General features: G+C 36.9%; 1 protein-coding gene across 30 annotated transcripts in view; it reads right to left on the bottom strand.

Annotated features, from left to right (window-relative positions):
* LOC18448109 (exosome complex component RRP45A) overlaps positions 1–20627 on the bottom strand; it is a 39182-nt gene that overhangs the window by 16164 nt on the left and 2391 nt on the right. For 2 of the 30 annotated variants that reach the window (XM_088858102.1, XM_088858105.1), the window contains exon 2: positions 12623–12774. The exons of 27 other annotated variants lie outside the window; for them this stretch is intronic. The gene's annotated coding sequence lies outside the window, so the exon portion shown is untranslated. Of the gene's footprint in view, positions 1–7082; positions 7311–12622; positions 12775–20627 lie in introns of all 30 variants that reach the window. One more of the 30 variants, XM_088858103.1, reaches the window with a different exon arrangement.

A 20627-nucleotide genomic window follows, 5' to 3' on the forward strand; every position in this document is an offset into this window, starting at 1 on the left:
TATTCTTATGGTGTTTATTCTTGGATAATTTTAGTTCGTTCATTTGTACTTAAACAATTAGTTGTGAATGTGTTATGTGTTAAACAATCTGATGTGAATTTGTTTGTTCTTCTTATGTATTTCTATTATGAATGTGTTAGTAATTCGAGCCAAGGAGTTTTCTCTAAACATACATCATAGGAACTAGATGACGCACATGCACCCCTTAAGATTGAAACACAAATAGAATGAGAAATCTTAAGGGTTTAAACAACAAATATGGAAAATAATCAACCAACAACAATTTGGAAATTGAAATTGTTTTACCTTTTTATCATTCTGCAACCAATTTTGCGTACACATCAATGCTTGCACGGTTGATGGAGTCAAGGAACTGCGATACTGGTCTAAAACTCGTCCCCCAGTACTAAACGTTGACTAAAATGCTATTGTGGATACAGAAATCACCAAAATATCTCTAACCATTCTTTAGAGAACGGAGAACCTTGATGCATTGCCTCGCTACCAAATTAAGATATTGAAATCTTCTATATCCTCTGGATAGACAGGTTCGTCCATATATATGTCCAATTCTATTCGTCTTAGAATAGACGTGGAATCTTCTTGAATGTATATTTTACATTGCATCTTTCTCTCTTTGTGAGATTTATTGACAGTGTGGGAAGAATATTGTACTCCAACTGCACTACTTCAAATATTGGAACTAGATGATTCCTTTGATTAATATTCCTTAAATAGGCCATAAACACCTTCTCGAACCATCATAATTGCTTGTGTCGCCTCATCACCATATATTTTGCCATAGTAGAAATTAATCAATTTAAGTTTGTACCAAGTATCCACAACACATGCAATCGCCAATGTTAAATTACATATCCTCCAATATTTGTCAAACTTCTTTTTCATTTTGGTGGCATAGAACTAATATACTCTATAGGGCTCAAACACCATCCTTTTAAACACAAAAGAATCTCGTACACTTCAAGGAAATAGAGATTAGAAGTTGGATACTTGGACCCCGAAAAAACATTTGTAGCATCATAAAAAAATTTCAAACATTTACAAATTTCTCTTGCTCTCTCCCATTCAGCCTCAGATGGAACCAAATTGGGGGCATTGATTCCCGTTGAGTAAAGCGATAAATTGCCTCTTTTAGCTCGTGAGCAACCCTTCGCATTGTGTATGTCGAATTCCATCGAGTTGAAACATTATGACATATTCTTTTTGCTTTCAATCCTAATGACCTGAATTCTCTCATTAAATCTTTCTTGCCTTCCTTGGGATCCTCTAATGAACTTGATAATTTCTCGGATCTTGTCAATTATCGTTTTTATTTTCCCTACCCCATCTTGCACAATAAGATTTAGAATATGTGCACAACAACGCATATGGAACATCTTACCATTAAGTAAAAGTGCAGACTTTCGAGATAATTGACTAACTAGAGATGATGCAACTACATCATTGTATGATGCATTGTCCAACGTTATCCTCAAAAAGTTGTTTTCAATCTTCCATTCCAATAATAAATCCATCAAAACAGCGGCAATGGCATCTCCTGTATGAGGAGATGGCATATACATAAACTAAGGACCCTTTTTTTGCAAAAGTCATGCATCATCAATAAAATGGCCAGTCAAGCATAAATAACCTTGGTTAGGACATGATGTCCATATGTTTGTTGTGAGGCAAATGCAACTAGGGATCTTTTGTAAAAGATTATGCAATTTATCTTTTTCATTTCCATACATCTCCAACATGTCAGATTTTATGGTGTTGCGACTTACCATCTTAAATGATCATTGTAGATTTCTTACAAATTTTTTAAAATCATCGTGCTTTACAATTGAAAAAGGGTACTCATGTAAGACAACCATCTTTACTAGATCACTTCTACTTCTCTCTTGATCGAATTTCAGATTACTCAAACTCCCATCCTTTTTCTCAAAACAAGCCATTAACATTTGTTGACCTGCATTTACACACACTCTCTAAGGACATGATATTTGGTCCGTTTTCAAGTGCCTAGTCCCATTTTTACTAGCCCCAGCTAGCTTCCTCTTACAATGTTTACAAATAGCTTTTAGCTCCCCATTTTCATCAGTAACTTTTTCAAAATCTACCCAAACTAAAGAGGTAGTTTTACGTTTAGGAGATGAGGGGGTGGCATTTCTAGGGGTGACATTTCTACGGTTTCCATATCTTGATTTTCACCATCAATAGACATAATTTACCGAAAAAACAATAGAAAACTGTTTAAAAACAGCAACAATACAATACCTCCTATGACCTATGTTTAGAGAAAACCCCATAGCTCGAAATACTAACACATTCATAATAGAAAGACATAAGAAGAATAAACAAATTCACACTTCAAAAAAAATAAAAATAAATAAATAAACAAATTCACAACAAATTGTTTAACACATAACACATTCACAGCTAATTGTTTAGTACAAATCAATGAACTAACATTATCCAATAATAAACACCATAAGCATAATAAACATATTCATTTTGTAGAGTACATTATAAGCATAGAACAAGCATTCCATTATTTCCATAAACCATAACCCACAAATAAGCATTCCATGCTTGAATTATGAGATACCAAAAACCAAAGTAATGTCCTAGACTGATGCAAATGACCAAAAAGCTACTACCCATTACTTTATAGAGAGACAAGGCATATCCAAAATTAAAAATTCACAATATAATGCAATTAAACAACAAAAAACAACAAAAAATAACTGAAAAGGAGAAATCAAAACACAGAAAATGGAGTAAAGCACCTTAATGCAACCAAAAACTACCAACAAAGAACTCAGCAACAAATAAGAAAAAAAAATAGCAAAAATACACACTCTCTCTCTCTCTCTTAACACAAACACACATTTACCAAGTACATAAGGGACTGCAAATAAAGAGATACAAATTTTCCTAAGAAAAAGATATTGTAACACACACAATGTCAAGGAAAAGCAGACGAATTTTCCTAAGAAAAGGAGATACGAATTTAGAAAAATAAGAATGAAAAAAAAAAAGTCAGAGAGAAAAAAAAAATTAAGGGAAGGGCTCTTAAGATTACAAAAGAGAATGGCATAAATCAAATCAGAAAAGGGAACATTCCTCAAGAAGCTCTGGGCCCTTGAGAAGCTCTCGGCCTTGTGTTCTCAAACGATGCTTAATTATACAGTGAGATTCACATGAGAGAGAGAGAGATTAAAGAAAAACACAGAGAGAGAGAGAGATTAGAGAAAACAGGGAGAGAGAGAGAACACATTTGAGAAATACACAGAGAAAGAGAAGATATTTTGATTCAAAATAGAGAGAGATATTTGAGAAAAAACAGTAAACAAATAGAGATTTGAGAAAACATGGAGAGAGAGACTGTAAGAGAGAGAGAGAGAGAGAGAAAAATAAACCCAGAGAGTGAGAGAGCTCTTACCAATTACTGGCGGTAGTGAGATCAGCTTTGAAACCGCCGGAGATGCAGAGCAGGGGCAATAGGGCAGTCCACTTAGGGTTTGGAGGTTTGGGGAAAAAAATAGAATTTTAAGTTTTGTTACAAATATATTATATATAATTTACTTTATAACTTATATTAACATAAACTAAACGGGTCAAGGTCGGGTCTGGGGCGGGTCTAGCCATACACGTACCCGTACTCGAAAATTTCGGGTATACATTTTATGACCCGGGTGCATAACTGCAGGTCCAAATTTGGACCCATACCCGCACCCGAATCAAGTATACCTGCCGCGTCCCAGGTTGGGTATGGGCCCATTGCGAGCCCTATACACATAGGCCATCTTGAGTACAGGTATGAATCCAGTTGGCCCCAACTCGTTGCCACCCCTGCCCCTAAGCCACTCCCTTTCCCTCTCTATCTCTCACATGTATCTCTCTTTCCCCCTTCATCATCATCTTTATTTTCTTTTCTCTCTTTATCTCTCTAGATCCTACCATATTGTTTTCTTCTCTACTTTAATTTCAACTTGGTATCAGAGCACGACGATTAATAAGGATGGTACTGTAGCACGGTAATGTACCACATACTATAGCACATACAGTAGCACATTATTATAGTATGGTAATGTAGGTTGTTACTGTAGCATGGTACAGTCGTACAGTACTGTAGTAGGGGGTTGATCTTCAAAAAGGAGCGCAGAAACTGCATTTAGGTTGATGTCATCATTTGGGTTAGATTACGTCATCATGCCCTAAAACCCTAACTTCTTTTCAGTGGTATTTGTGCCCATGGAAGTGAGTTTGTTTTATGATTCTGGATGCTGATCAACTATTTACTCGAAAACTAGTTGCTGGATGGATTAGGGTTTGAATGCCCTAATCAAACAAGTACTGTTAGTGCCATTCTTGAAAGAAAAAAAAAAAAAGGAGTGTGATAAGATCTAATGGTGTAACCAGATCTATAAAACTTTTTATTTGAAGAGATCAAAGGGTGTAACTTGGTCTCAATTGTTGATTAAGATCTAAGGGTGTCACCGGATCTTAACTACAGTAGAAAATATCTCTATAAGCATCAAATTTGGAGTCATCTGGACCCCAAATCACCACAGTCAAGTTTGATGGAAACAACCATTTAAAATGGGCTAAGTCGGTTAGACTATTTTTGGGTGGAAAGAAAAAACTAGGATACATTGATGGACGGGAAAAACTTGATCTGGAGGATGCTAATTATGCAGATTGGGAGGCTGAAGATATGGCTATTATGAATTGGATATTATTTTCTATGCAGCCTAACATGAGTCGATCCTTTATGAACTGCAATACCTCTAAGTAATTATTGGGAGGCAGTCTCTGAGTCTTCCTCCCAAAAGAAAAATATTGCAAGGGTTTATAAATTGAAGCAGCAAATCAGTGATTTTAAATAGGGTGACTTGTCACTGGGAGACTATTATGCTCATCTAGATGGTCTTTGGGACGAATTAAGCTAGCAACAGCCCATATAGTGTTCTTCTTGTGCAAAGGAACAAAGAGAGAGAATGGAATAAAGGAAGATTTTCTCTCTTTTGAGGGGAGTTAATGGAAAGTATGAAACAATTAGAGAAAATGTTCTCGGTGGCCAGACTTTTCCATCACTTGGTATTGTTTTCTCCCTTCTTCAACATGAAGAAACACGACACAAACTAATGGCAATGTCTATGGATGAAACTGAAAGATCCGCCCTATTGACAAGTTTTAGTGGTAATCAAGGTGGACATTTTGGGAGAGGTGGTGGGGGCCGAGGTGGTAGAGTTGATGTGGAAACGCCACATCTGATGAGAAGGAAAAATTAAAGTGCACCCAATGTGGGAAGACTCGACATATAAGGGAAACATATTGGGATCTGGTTGGACACCCAAGGCGAAACTTTCCAAGGGAAAATTCAGCAACAATCAGTGAAAGTACTGCCTCGATTACTCAAAGGCAGCAGGATACCATCTCCTTTGAATCTCAAGAGAGTTGGTGACAATTCCTAAAAGAGAGCTCCTGGATCTCAAGTAGCAAGCTTCCATTCAAAGACCTTCTTCCTCTTCTAAGTTTCACATTGCCCAACTAGGTATATTTGCATCAGCACACCATGTCTCTGTAGATAAATCTGAAGCCCCTTGGATTATTGATTTTAGAGTAACTGAACATATGGCTGATATGGCTGAATTTTTCTCCTCCTATATCATTTGTTCTAGTCATGAATCAGTTAAAATAGCAGATGGTTCTCTTATTCCAATCAAAGGAAAGGGAACCATACATGTTACTCCACCTTGCATATTCCCAATCTTTCTAGTAATCTCATGTCAATTAGTAATCTCACAAACTCTAAACTGCAATATAACCTTTTTCCCTTCTCACTGTGTATTCCAGGACTTGATGATGGGGAAAACATTTGGGCATGATCGTGAAAATGGAGGGTTGTACTTTACGGAGACTCCTGATCATGCCTTGACTACAGTAGTCACATCATCAATTGCTAATAAAGAAAGCGTGTATTTGTTGCACACTCGACATGGTCATCCATCGTCTTTTACTTTGTGTTATATAGTTCCTAAATTGTTTGAGTCTCTGGGTCAAGTTCAATTCCAATGTGACATTTGTGAGTTGTCAAAACACTTTAGAACTTCATTTCCTATTAGTATCAATAAAAAGAGTGATGAGTCTCTATTATACACTCTGATGTGTGGGGTCCTTCACCAGCTGCATCTATGTTTGGATTTCGTTTCTTCGTTACATTTGTGGATGATTGTTCTAGATTTACAACTGTCTATATAATGAAAGATAAAGATGAACTTGTTAATGCATTCGAAATCTATCATAGAATGATTAAAACTCAATATGATGCACAAATTAAAGTCTTCTGGTCTGACAATGGGGGGTGAGTATGTGTCAAACATACTCAAAGATTATCGTCTTGATCAAGGGACAGAGTTCCAAACAACGTGTCCATACACACCTCAACAGAATGGTATAGCTGAGAGAAAAAACAGACACTTGTTGGAAGTCACCCAAGCTCTTTAACTGGGAATGTAAGTTCCAAAAAAAAATTGATCTAAAGCAGTTCTCAATGCTGCCCTTTTAATAAACAGCATGCCCGCTCGTGTTCTAGACGGAAAATCTCCTCCTGAAATTATTCATCCCAACTCACCCAGTTTCTTGTACCTCCCAAGGTGTTTGGTTGCATATAATTTGTCAACATCGTTGGTCCAAAGAGGGACAACCTTGATGCTAAAGCTGCCAAATATATTTTTCTAGGGTATCCATCTCATCAAAAAGGTACATGGATGTCACGTTCTTTGAATCTGTTCCATACTTCTCTATAGGTCATGAGTGCTCTCTTCGAAGGGAGAATAAGATACAGTCAGATGTTCCCCTTACTATTCCTACACCACTTTTATCTGAAGAGAGTAGTTTATTTGAAAGGAATGGTGGGCATTCAAAGCAGTTGAAGACGTATATCAGGAGGAAGAAAATGGTACAACCCAAAGTTTTAAGCGACCATACCTCGAATGTTAACCCGGAATCAGAAATTGTTCCAGACCCAAGTAACTCTTTCACCCGCTTAGAGAATCCGAATTTGGACTTACCTATTTCTATTTGCAAGGGTACATGTTATTGTACTCGGCATCCAATAGGAAACTTCATTTCCTACAATTTTGTTTCTCTCTCTCATCTTGTCTTCATATCTGCTCTGTCTTCTGTTAGAATACCTTCCAATGTCGCAGAAGCACTTTCACAACCTCAATGGAAAGCTTCCATGGGTGACGAGATGTGAGCACTTGAGCAGAATAATGCATGGGAAATCACGAACCTTCCTGAAGAGAAGAAGGTTGTAGGATGTCAATAGATAGTCACTGTAAAATACAAAGTTGATGGTACCATTGAAAGGTACACAGCAAGATTGGTTACAAAAGGATTCACACAGACTCTTGGTTTAGACTACCAAGATACTTACGCACGTGTGGCCAAGTTGAACACAATGAAGATCATTCTTTCACTAGCTAAAAATCAATCGTGGCCACTCCATTAGCCAAATGTTAAGAATGCATTCTTACATGGACACATCCAAGAAGAAATCTATATGGCCATGCCTCCTGGTTTTTGGATTAAGGAGGAAACAAGGAAGGTTTGCAGGTTAAAGAAGGTAATATACGGACTTAAACAATCTCCTAGAGCATAGTTTAAAAAATTCAAGTGAGGCACGACTAAAATTTAGGTTTAAAGGGAATTAAGTTGGTCATACACTCTTTGTCAAGAAGGATACTACTGGAATTACTGCCCTTATTGTATATGTTGATGATATTGTCGTGACAGGGGATAATGTGAAGGGCATTGACGATCTTAAATATTATTTAAGCAAGGTGTTTGATATCAAAGATTTAGAATCCCTTAAGTATTTTTTGGGAATTGAAGTGGCAAGATCAAAGAAACGGATAGTCATCTCCCTGAGAAAATATGCATTGGACTTGTTACAACAAATGGGGATCTAGACATGTAGAAAACTCCTATAGAAGTCAATCATAAACTTCATGGAGAAAGGGGAGAGCTGCTCAAAGATCCTAACCAGTATAAACGAATAGTGAGCAAACTTATATATCACACAATCACTCGACCAGACATTTCTTATGCGATTAGCGTGGTCAACCAATTTATGCATGCACCACGTAAACCCCACCTCGATGTTGTCAACAAAATATTACGATATCTCAAGTCTACACCAGGGAAAGGGATATTTTTCTCAAATTAAGGACATCCTGATGTTGCAATTTACACAGATGTTGATTGGGCTGGTTGCCAAACTGATAAAAGATCCACAACTGGCTATTGTACCTTTGTTTTGGAAAACTTGGTTACTTGGAATGCAAGAAGCAAAATGCGGTAGCAAGATCAAGTGTTGAAACAAAATACAGAGCAATGGCTCATGGTACATGCGAAATAATGTGGATCAAGAGTGTTCTTTATTATTCGGGTATTAGATTTAATGAAGTAGCCATTCATATCGCATAAAATCATGTTTTTCATGAAAGCGCTAAACACATTGAAGTAGATTCACTTTATTAGAGAGAAAATTGCTACTAAGATCATTCAGACTCCTCATGTGAAATCTAAAGATCAACTTGCAGATATCTTTGCCAAAGCCGCTAGACAGATTACAAGATAGCACAAGCAAGCTGGGCATGATTGATATCTATGCACCAGCTTGAGGGGGAGTATTGGGAATAAAAGGAATAAGTTTTACTGTATTTGATGGATATAATAGTCATTTATCTTTTGTTTAGTCATTATTTGTCCTATGTCTCTAAATAAAGGTCCATAAGTTGTAATTAGGGTTATTACTTGAGGTTACAAGTGGCGTAGAGGTCGCAAGTGACCCTTACGCCACTAACTTCCCCTCTCTATCTATCTTTCACACATCTCTCTCTCTCCCCCCATCATCTTTATTTTCTTTCCTCTCTTTCTCTCTCTAAATCCTATGAAACTGTTTTCTTCTCTATTTAATTTCAACTATTTTAATTCAAGTAATTAAATGCCTTCAATAGATCACTGATTGCAAACTTTTGCAATACAATTCACCAAAGTAATCACATACGAGAGAGAGAGAAAGATAACAAATAAATAACACAATAAAGAGAGAGCAAGTAAATAACAAAGAATAAACCAGCATTTAAAATATTAACTGTTTTGACATCTGAAACTGATGGATAGAGACTATGTTTGTGAAACTAGGGGGTAGAGATTTATCAGAGTCAACAGGACAACCATGGAAGCAGATGGTAGTAGTACGCAAACATGAAAAGGATAACTTTGGATGGGTGGTCAAGGGACACATAAGCAGCATGCAGCTGTTGGGCATTTGGAAAGGGGTAAGCAGAATTTGTTGGTTTAAGTTTAGAACATAACCGGGGGCTAGTTGGCAAAGGGAGGAACAAATTTTGGGAGAATACTTGGGAAAAAAAGGGGACACTCAAGGAGAGATGTTCAACATTATATGCCGCCTTTCCAAAGGAAAGAGTGCAGAAGTAACTCAATGCTCAGAAAGAGACTAATTCCGGATACTGAGACTCGAGAGATTTCAGAGACGATGAGATCAAAGCTCTCTTCGGGTTACTAGGGGAGCTCCACGACTTCTACTATGGCCCATCAAAGGAAGACAGGCGGACATGGAGTGCTAATGGTGGTAGCATGTTGTCATTCAAATCTTTCTATAAAATTTTTGTCCCCCACAAAGAAGCCTGCACAATAGCACGTTGAGTTCAAATTATAGCAGCCCCTCTGAAAATTCAAGCCTCAAATGGCTGTTGTTGTTAAATGAACTTCAAATAGATGGGTAATGTGCAAGTACAAGGCCGACAATGTGAACCTTTTATTTCTTCATTGTGTATTTGCACCAAGGATATGGAAACATTTTTTCACACTATTTGAGCTTCAATGGGTCATCCCACATTAAATCCAATAAACAGTGGATGGACCCACCTCTGCCTAAAAGAGGACTTGCTACTATGGAAATGCATATCCTCACAACTCTAATCATCATAGCCTTATCCCAATTATTTGGGGTCCGCTACCTGAATCATGTTCCCCCATTTTTCTATAACATAGATTCAGATTCATGATAAGATGTGACAAAGTTTTATGCTGATTGCTTACATAACGCAACCCACATCCTTTACCTCAGCTTGGGATGGGTTAAGAGACAATTTAAGGTCCTCACCCTTATTTCCTCACACCTCTAATGGTCATCTGAATTATGAGAAACAATTGTATATTTAAAATGAGGCACAATGGAACAACATGGCTAAGAGATAGGGACATGCACATTTATTTCATGGGATCGAGTCAGAAACAAGTTTTGGGGAGTTTCAACATAAGACTTAGAGAGCCAATGGCATTTAACCATGTAGTCCCATAAGTATCAATAGAAGATCATTAGTAAGTGTCCCATAGATACCATTCGTATCAATAAAAGATCATTAGTAAGTGTCCCATAGATACCATTCGTGTGTGACGTAGAAGGCCTCACGCCTACTCAAATCTCAATCAGTTCCAACAGTTAATGTCAGATGCATTAATAATTCGGTCTATATATTGGATTCTTTCTAAGGCACTATCCATACTTGATTATCTCGTTATGTAAGTTGTATGATACTGTGCTACCGCAGCAGCTGATGTCGTTGCAGCCACAAGTATAAGCATTGCTAACATATCACGTTGATTGTCCCTTTCCATTCCTTATTCATTTAACAGCACATTTCCCCTTAATTGTTAGACTTCGATCATGTATATACTGACATTCTCATATATATGCTCAAATGCATATATAAGTGATAATAGTTCCACCATCCACCATTCAAAAAGAGAAAATGTAGAAGGTGTCACACAACAGCAGAAAAGAGTAGGGAAAGACAAAGAAAGTGTCAACAATCCACACCAGTGTTCGCAAAATCGAACCGGAACGGTTAACCGGTCATGAGCCTAGGAGCGGTTCGAACCGGAACCGGACTAACCGGGGCGGTTAACCTGACTAAACGGTCAAGTAGATTTTTAAAAAAAAAAAATGGGTCAAAAACCCCCAAAGTATTTAAAAAAAAAAAAAAACTTAGATTAGACTATATATAAGTCATTTTTCTTTTTTCTTTTCATCTTCTAGACTGGTCATATATTAGTCATTTGGATCAAGTTGCATCCTAAGTTGCAAACAATTCATGGCTTCAATAGAGCAATAGAAAATTCTTGCAAATTCACAAGACTTCTACAGTAATTCCATAGATTATCACTGAATAGTCAATAGTGTTACAATAAATATATTGGCACGTATAAAGTCTAGCCCAATGAAATGTTATATAACGAGATCGTAACTGTTCCAAAGTCTAAACTAGATGTGGCTGGAAATTTGTGATGAATGTACTCATCCAACCTGCAAATGGATACGATTTGGAAGATAAAATGTAGCAAAGAATGGAGTACCTTTACCACATCCTATGATTTCCTATCAAAAGCTCAAGTAATTTATTGTAAACCTAACCAAGAAACGTGAATGCTTTGATTCTATTCAGTCAACACAAACTCATTCCACATTTCACACTGAAGAAGAAAGTAGAACAAAAAAACATACTTTTATAAAAACAATATATAACATTACAAGCAATCCAACAAGCTCCCCAAAAATATATAACATTAAAAGGAAAGAAATATTTTTTTTTGCATATTCACCAAAAAAAAAAACATATTTTTGTAAAAAAAAATATAACATTAAAAACAATCCAAGAAGCTCATCAAAAATATATAACATTTAAAAGAAAGAAATATTTTTCTCATATTCATCACAAAAAACATATTTTTGTAAATATATATATATATATATATATATATATATATATATATATATATCATTAAAAAATATTCAACAAGCTCACCAAAAATATATAACATTTAAAAGAAAGAAATATTTATTTCTCATATTCATAAAAAAAAAACATCTTTTTGTAAAAAAAAAATTATAACATTAAAAACAATCCAACAAGCTCACCAAAAATATATAACATTAAAAAGAAATTTTTTCTCATATTCATAAAAAAACATATTTTTGTAATATATATATATATATATATATATAACATTAAAAACAATCCAACAAGCTCACCAAAAATATATAACATTAAAAAGAAAGAAAATTTTTTCTCATATTCATCACAAAAAGACATATTTTTGTAAAAAAAAATATACATAACATTAAAAACAATCCAACAAGCTCACCAAAAATATATAAAATTAAAAAGAAAGAATCTATTTTTTCTCATATTCATCATAAATAATATATTTTTATAAAAAAATGTAATTTTACTAAGAAACAAATTTTTTTTTAAGAACCCTAAAATCGAGCCAAAGAACACATATTCTTTAGAGTCAAAATCAGCCCCAAATCTTTCATTTTTTGAACAAATTGACAGGGAGATATGATAGATACTTCAATCACAATTAAAATGCCCCAAATATCATGAAGATCAATTCACAATTGAGATCATTCTTCAAAAAATGGCGGATATTTCACTTCACGCAATTTTCAAAATAAAAACACAGCAAAAACAAATTCATTTAAATAAATATACTGAATGATAAATCAACATACCTGATGTATTCGATTTATGAAGCCTTGATGATCAAAATTAACTGATCAATTCAATAACGATCAATACATCGATCAAAAATCATATCTTTTTTCATCGAACATAGTTCTTTGAGCAGCAGCATTTTCGACCGAAATCAACCTCCAAAATTCATCTTTTTCGACAAATCGAAATAGAAAAAAGTTTTAAGGATTCAGTAATGAATCAAAGCCCTCCATTTCCATGCATATTCATGGGTTATTGAAGCTCATAGTGAAAATGGCGAAAATTTCACAGTTTCAGATATCTGCCATTTCAATCCACCAAAAAATCGTTCTTCTTCGATTTTTTATTCAATAAACAGTTAATTACAGAAAATTTCAGGTGTGTAAGTGCAATAATTCACCGGGAAGAAAAAAAAAAAGGCAGAAAATCAAATCAAAAAAGGTTGCAAAACGTGAATCATAGGTTCTATTTAAAATAACAGCCTCTGTGTGAAATAACAGTCGTTATTTAATAGAATATCGTTATGTCCGATATATCGCCTGTTATATCAGAAAACCGGACCGGTTAGTAGAAACCGGCCGGTTTTGGTGCTCATTTGTTTTGGAGGTCCCCGAATTTTTACTAGTACCCCAAAACCGGTCTTAACCAGAATCAGTACCTTGCCGGTACCGATCTAACCGACCGGTTCCGGTTCGGACCGGCCTGTTTTGCCAACACTGCTCCACACGCATAAATTCATTGGCTAATCCCAAACCTGTAAATGAAATATATAGAGAAATTCAACCGCCCTTTTCTCAAAAATCCTCTTCTAACACCACCAATTTCGATAGAGCAAAAGACAAGCAAAGGTTTCAATCAATTCCCATACATGATTCAATTGGCCAATCCCAGCCCTACAAGTGACATATATGAAGAGACATCATCAGCCCCCTTTTTTTTTCTTTTTTTTTAATGTTAATGGTTAATATTATAATAAAAGCAGTACAAGAGTATGGGTCAAGGTGACCCACAGACCGGGTCTCTCAACCATAAATGGCCACTAAGAAGTGACCTGTACAAACGAGTCGGGCTATAACAACTCCCAGGAAGCAAAATTAAGGGCCATCCAGAGATTGGGGCTTATAGAATACACCCGTTACAAGAGAAAGGCCTGCCAGAGAGGAAGAAGAAAGCCTCCCGCTGAGGCCCAGAGCAAAGGAGGAGAAAGCCGTACGAACAAAGTTTGGACTGCCTCTTAAACACAGCTAAGCGGGGGCTGAAGGCCGGTTCCTAGCGGCTTCCTTGGCGAGGCGATGTACGAAGTCATTGGACATCCTCCAGATAAGCGTCCATGAGGCGTCTATAACCCTGCAAGTATGCTCAATTTCGTCAAAAATGTGTGCTAGGTACCAAGGAGGAGAGGCCTTTCTAGCAGCCCAGGATATAATGTTTTTGGCATCTCCATCGATGTACAACCGTGAGTCTCAGGAGGGGTATGTTTCTTGATTCCCATCAACAAGGCTGTAGCCTCTGCAAACTGAGAATCTGCATGGCCAAGGTGTTCTGAGAAAAATGAGATGACATCGCCACCCCTCCAGCGCCAGTTGGGCCTGGAATTCCAAAGGAGCATCCATCAAAATTAAGCTTAATAGCTCTAACCGGGGGGTGTCCAGTTTGATACTCTTTGCGATGAGGGGTGAGCTGAATAAGATTCACCCAATTGCAAAGGAAACTCGTCGCCGAAGTCCCCGGTGAAAAGCTTGTGGTTGGATGCCCAAAAGATTACCAGCATAGTGACCTTGTAGAACCAGTGTTTCAAAACACGCTAAGCGGGTCCTTGGTGGCCTGGGGGGTCCAGGCCAACCAGCGCCTAGGTGGCGCTCAGGCGGCCACCCAAAACCTGGGTGGCCCAGTCGAATCCAAAAAGGATGCCCATTTGAATAAAAAAATGATACATAGTATAAAAAATAAAAATTAGGCATTTAGGGCACTTACTTTGAGTTTGATTGCTCAATCTTCAAAATTCCACCTCAAAGATGCTTCTAAGGACTCAAAATCTTCTAAAAAACCCCCTAATAGATTTATAAAACATTAAAAATTAAATCTAATATCAATGGGTGATGTTTTGATCAATTTTTGTCAACTTTGAGAAACCCTTCGATCCTAAAGAAATCACCAAAAACTAGTTTTTTGGAGGCTTTCTCTCTCTAAAATGGGCTCCAATAAGTTTTAGGTTTCAAATGAACTTAAAACCATCCTTCTAACCATTTATATTAAAAAAAAAAAATCAATACAAAAAATCAATAAATTTTCGCTTCTGGGCGGGGCGCTTTCCTGGACGGGTTCCGTACCGCCTAGGCGGAGCGCAAGCCCTAGGCTAGGTGTCGGGTGCCCGCGTAGGCAGGTTCCGTACCAGCTAGGCGGCCGCTCAGGGACTGCCGCCCAGATTGGCCGCCTAGGCTTGGGCAATGCACCCAGGCCTTCTGGACCCCCCTAGCGCCTAGGCGGTCCGCTTTTTGAATCACTGTGTGGAACAGAGCTGGGAGCTCGCTTTTGGTACCACGGAAAATTCTTGAATTTCTTTCTAACCAAATGGTCCACAAGGTTGCGGCTCATGAGGCTTTCCAAATAATTCTGCCCGACCTCAGCCAGTGAGAGTCAAAAGAGCAAGATGTCAACGCTGGAATTGAGGGAGGTGTAACCCGAAACACTCCAAAAAGTTGGATAATTCGACTCCAAAATTGAAGGGCAAGCTGACAATGAATGAACAGGTGAGGGTTCATTTCTTCCTCAAATAGGCACATGACGCACCTATTGGGAATATGGAAACCTCTTCTCTGGAGTACATCTATGGTAAGTGCACGTTCGGAACAAGCAATCCAGTGAAAGGCTTGCACTTTTGGAGGGGCTATGAAGGACCACACTTTGGAGAAGACAGGGTTCGCGTTGAGGTGGAATGAAGGCCGCAACAATTTCCTATAGAAGGTTGCCACCGTGAAAGAGCCGGTAGGCGAGGGAGCCCAGACCAAGGTGTCTGTCCCCGAAAAGTCGAGAAAAGTAGGGTGGAGAGAAGCCGAGAGGGACGTGACGTCCATGGTTTCTTTTTCTGTGACGGGTCTCCTAAAGGATGGACTCCAAACCCTGCGATTGCCGAAGAGGACCATTTCCCCTGAGACCAGGGAGGCTTTATTTACCGCCATAGCGTATAGAGAGGGGAAGAGCTCTCTAAGCGGGGTGTGGCCTAACCAGAGGTCAGACCAAAATCGCACTCAAGCCCCTCCTCTGGCATGGAAGTGAATGAGTTGTTTAAACCGTCGAAGGGAGGAGAGCAACGATTCCAAAGGCCCGAGCCCCTAGCCGTTGGATTACCCTCAGGCAGCCAAAGGTTAGGTGGGATGATAGACTTGCAATAGATAACCTGGGCCCACAGCTGGCAGTCCTGGGTGGCCAGTCTCCACCACCATTTTCCCAGGAGCGCTAGGTAGTGTTTCCTTAGAACTCAGATCCCCAGACCGCCCTGGTGCTTCAGGAGACAGACTTTATCCCACGAAATGAGGTGGATCTTATTTGACACCACATCAGCCCCTTTTCAAAAACCCTCTTCTTCCACCACCAAGAACAAAAGACAAAGGAAAAGAAAAAGGTTTCAATTAATCCATATACATGACTACATTTGCCGATCCCAGCCCTACAACACACATGACATAAGTTCTTTGGTTTTCAATAAGCTTGACCATCATTTGTAGACTGCCATACCAAGTCTAGAAAATTCTTGAAAGCACAAATATGAGCATCCAGGCCAACCATAGTATATTTTCATTACACAAAATAAACTAATCAAAGCAATAAAGCTTAAAAATCAATCATCTTGAACATTTTCCCACAATCTACTATCTCTTTTGACTTGATACTTTCTCATCAAAAATTTAAGGGTATCTCTACGTCCTGTCGAGTGTGAAACAAGCAATACAATTCCCTTATATTTATTAACATGTTGTAACATGCTTCCCAAGTTGTATATATCCAAAGTTTGATGTCTAAGGAATACTACATAATATCATTTAATATTATCCAGGAGAATGGAGAGATTGAGGAAGATGTCGCACATAGGATTAGAGCTGGGTGGGCAAAGTAGGGAGGTGCATCTAGAGTTTTATGTGATCGTCGCATACCATTGAGACTGAAAGGGAAGTTCTACACAACAGCTGTAAAACTAGCCATACTTTATGGGACAAAATGTTGGGCAGTCAAAAAACAACATATCCATAGAATGAGAGTAGCTGAGATAAGGATGTCGAGATATATGAGTGGCAAGATAAGAAAGGATAAAATTCATAATGAATACATATGAGGGAACTTAGGTGTAGTTATAATAGGCTCTAAGGTGAGGGAACATAGACTTAGGTGGGCTGGCCACGTGCAACGTAGACCTAATACAGCACCGGTTAGGAAGTGCGATTTGCTTCAAGTGCAAATATCTAAAAGGGCAAGAGGAAGGCCCAAAAGGACATGAATAGAAGTAGTGAGAAAATATATAATAACTTTTGGTCTTACTAAGGGTATGGCTCTTGATAGAGAAGAATGAAAGAACAAGATTCATGTAGCCGACCCCCAGATAATTAGGATAAGTCTTGGATGATGATGATTATTATTTAATAGCCACTCTCTGTCCCAAATAGCGTAAGTTGCATTGAACTTCACCAATGTCATTTCATTTGTAAATACACTCATCGTCCAAAGTCGATAAGCTCATCTAATAATCTATATTTTGGCATCATAATCAACCCCATACTTATCAAATTTTAGTACTCAACAAAATCTAGCATGGTCAACGCAATTGTTGTCCTATCTATTAGCTCACCATGATCTCTTCTAGATACAAGATTACAATGTTGGGCAAACATAAACAACTTGTACCATTTGAACTGAAGGATATTGGTAATGGCATTAAAAGGGTTAGCACTTGTAACTATTGGAGAAAGTTGCAAGAATCACAGCAAAGCAAACTTAATAAAAGTAAGGGGAAAAGAGAAATGCAACCCACGATTAATAGTATTGATGGAACACTTCAAAGGGGAGGCCCAAGGAATACTGATTTTCATGGCAAGCATAACACTCGGATAGAGCATTGGGGCGTATGTCCTAGTAAAACTACAATTAAAGGGTATAAGAAGAGAGTTGGATGCCAAAGTTTATTAGTGATTTTCACTTTGTTTAACTGCACAATCAAAGTATATTTTTGCATCTTTGATTAACTTCAACACATATTGGTTGCAGATCAAAACAAAATCCTTATAATCCAATTCATGGTGTCATCAAGAGTCTATGATTACATTAGATCATTGGTCTCTCAGACGGAAAGTAACAAACGGGGATTGAGACTATTTATTTATTCTTTAGGACAGATTGCATGGGGACCTTTATAATTAAATTCTTGATAGATTTAAAATTATTCATACCAATGCACTTCAATTCCATCAGATAACGAAAAAAATATTCACACAATAACAATCGAAAAAAGTGGTTCAATTCCATGGAATTATATCATTACTCTTGATTGATGGTTGCTTCTAAGGAAACCAAAGTGACCCTTGTGAAACATTGAGAAATACACCTCGAGAAATGCTGATTTCACTTTCACAATGGGGATATGTTAATCTACTTCAAGTTCAAGGAAATTATACCTAACACAATGAAAAGGAAGCATAGAAGATAAAAAGTTCTTCCACAAACAAGTGTTACTATTTTGATTCATAGTTGCTTGGAGAGGGAGGGGGTGGAAGCGGGAGAGCGGGAGCGGGAGCGGGTGCGGGAGCGAGTGTGGGAGAGGGTGCGGGAGTGGGGGTGATGGATCGACACATGCAGAAAGCTCCCAAGCCAAGAGTGCCTTACGTACAGCTTTTTAGTTAATAAAGAGTATTATAAAAATCAGAAATTTTATTAAAAAACAAAAACCCAATAATCCCAGAAAATACAATAAAAATGGGCACATAAAAATGGACATTAAAAAGTAATTATTTATTCGTTAAATTTATTTAATTCATAAATAATAAATTTAATCCCTTTAAGGTGTAGTTTTATGCAACAACAAACTTGCATAATACAATAAAAAATGTTATGATGAGGCACATTAGGATAACCAATAAAAATACTATGGAACCAATTTTGTAATGATCAAAATATAATTTATTCACATTTCGCATTTTACAATATCTAAAAGCATAACAAGCTGCTTTATTTGCATATTTACAATTTACATCCAAAAACATTAGAGAGCGAGAGAGAGAGAGATCGCGACTAATAAATGCATCATCTTCATGGCCTTTTGTTGTGCCTTCGACTGGTAAGGAGAAATCCCTAAAACGTGAGGATCAAGATCACATGAAGATCCTATCTAGGAGCGCTAGAGCGTGACCCTGGAGAGCGATCGATACCTAGGTTAGGAGATCCCGTAACTACATTTTGAATATATAAAGAAGTAAATATTACAAGTAGTGCAACTCAATAACTAATAACTTTGCAAACTGGTAGTAATATGCACACATCATAGCTCATAAATTCTATTAAAAAATGCTCTGAATTTCTAATTCTATTATTCCTTTGAAAAATTTGAAAGTAGTGTTATCAATACCAAACCAGTGGCCTAACCAGTGTGGGAACTGGTCCTATCAGACTGACCGCACCAGACCAGTTCATAGGTTGGACAATTCACACTTAAAAAAATGAAAATGCAAAAAACAAAAGAAAACTTAAAATTACAAATTTAATAATTCAATAAAACATTTTCAAAATCCTTTTCTTTTCTAAATCCAAAACTGAAATTACAAAGAAAAGCATAAGATTCCAACTTTGAAAAAAAAAATCCATAGTTCAACATTTTTTATTTTTTCGGGGTAATTATAGTTCAACATTTTCCATATAAGGATTTAAGCTTTTACAAAAAAAAAAGCTAAAAAATGAATCTAAAAAATCAAATTTCATACACAGATAAAAATGCCGACAAAAAAACCATAATATCAATTAGGAACACCTGTCATGAAAATTTCATAGTACTATGGTAGCCTTCAAGCATTTAATGGAACAAATTTCTCAAAAACATTAATGGAACAAACAAATTCACAAAAACTTCCAGTTATAAATTCATCAAACCGAAAATAAAGTAACATACATCAAACTGAAAATATCAAAATAAATAAAAATAGATCAAACCAAAAAATAAAATAAAAAATGACCAAGAAAACTAAAATAGAGTAAAATATATCAAGGATAAGTGTTTTATGCACTCCATACTTCCATTACGGTAATAAACTAGGTCTTATTTCAACACTTTGACAATTAAAGTGCTAAAGAACAAAGAAAGAAAAAGAAAGGAAAAAAAATGCAAGCCTAGTTTTGTTATTTTTGCAAAATGCATATAAAGCTTCCTGAAAAGAACAATATACAACAACAAACTTAATAATGATAAAAAAAAATCCAAATCGACAAAAAAAAACATTATTTTGCATTGATTTGAAAATAAGAATTCTTTCTAGAAAACCCTAAAAAACTGATATTTTTTAATCATAAAACTAAAAAACTAGAAAATGGTTTAATATACTTACTTGCAACTTCAAATGGGGCGAGTTGATGGCCGGCGCTGGAAAAATAGGGCCACGGTTGGAGAGGTTTTGGGTAGAGAGAGGGAGAGAAAAATCGCCAAACTATTTCTCTCTTTAAAGCAGACTTTTAAAACCCAAAACCCATTGTTTTAAGCCAAAAGACCAAAATGCCCATTTGACAATTTAAAAGAACAGAAAAAAAAAAGTGGTTAAATGAAGAAAAAATAAAATAAAATAAAAAACATAAAAGGGTAAATTTAGGGGGTAATCACTGTCATTACCGGCCGGTTCCATATCAAAATGTTGGACCAGCCGGTCTAGCTGGTCCACCAATTGGCGACCAATCCATTGGACATTTTGATCCAGGGTGCTAGGAGAATAAACCACTAGTTGGCCGATTCCCAATCTATAACGGCTAATCCGGTCTAATTCAAATAACCTGGGT

The sequence above is a fragment of the Amborella trichopoda genome, chromosome 2, assembly GCF_054954075.1.
Source record: "Amborella trichopoda isolate Santa Cruz 75 chromosome 2, AtrichopodaSantaCruz75HAP2 v2.0, whole genome shotgun sequence".
Lineage (NCBI taxonomy): Eukaryota > Viridiplantae > Streptophyta > Magnoliopsida > Amborellales > Amborellaceae > Amborella > Amborella trichopoda.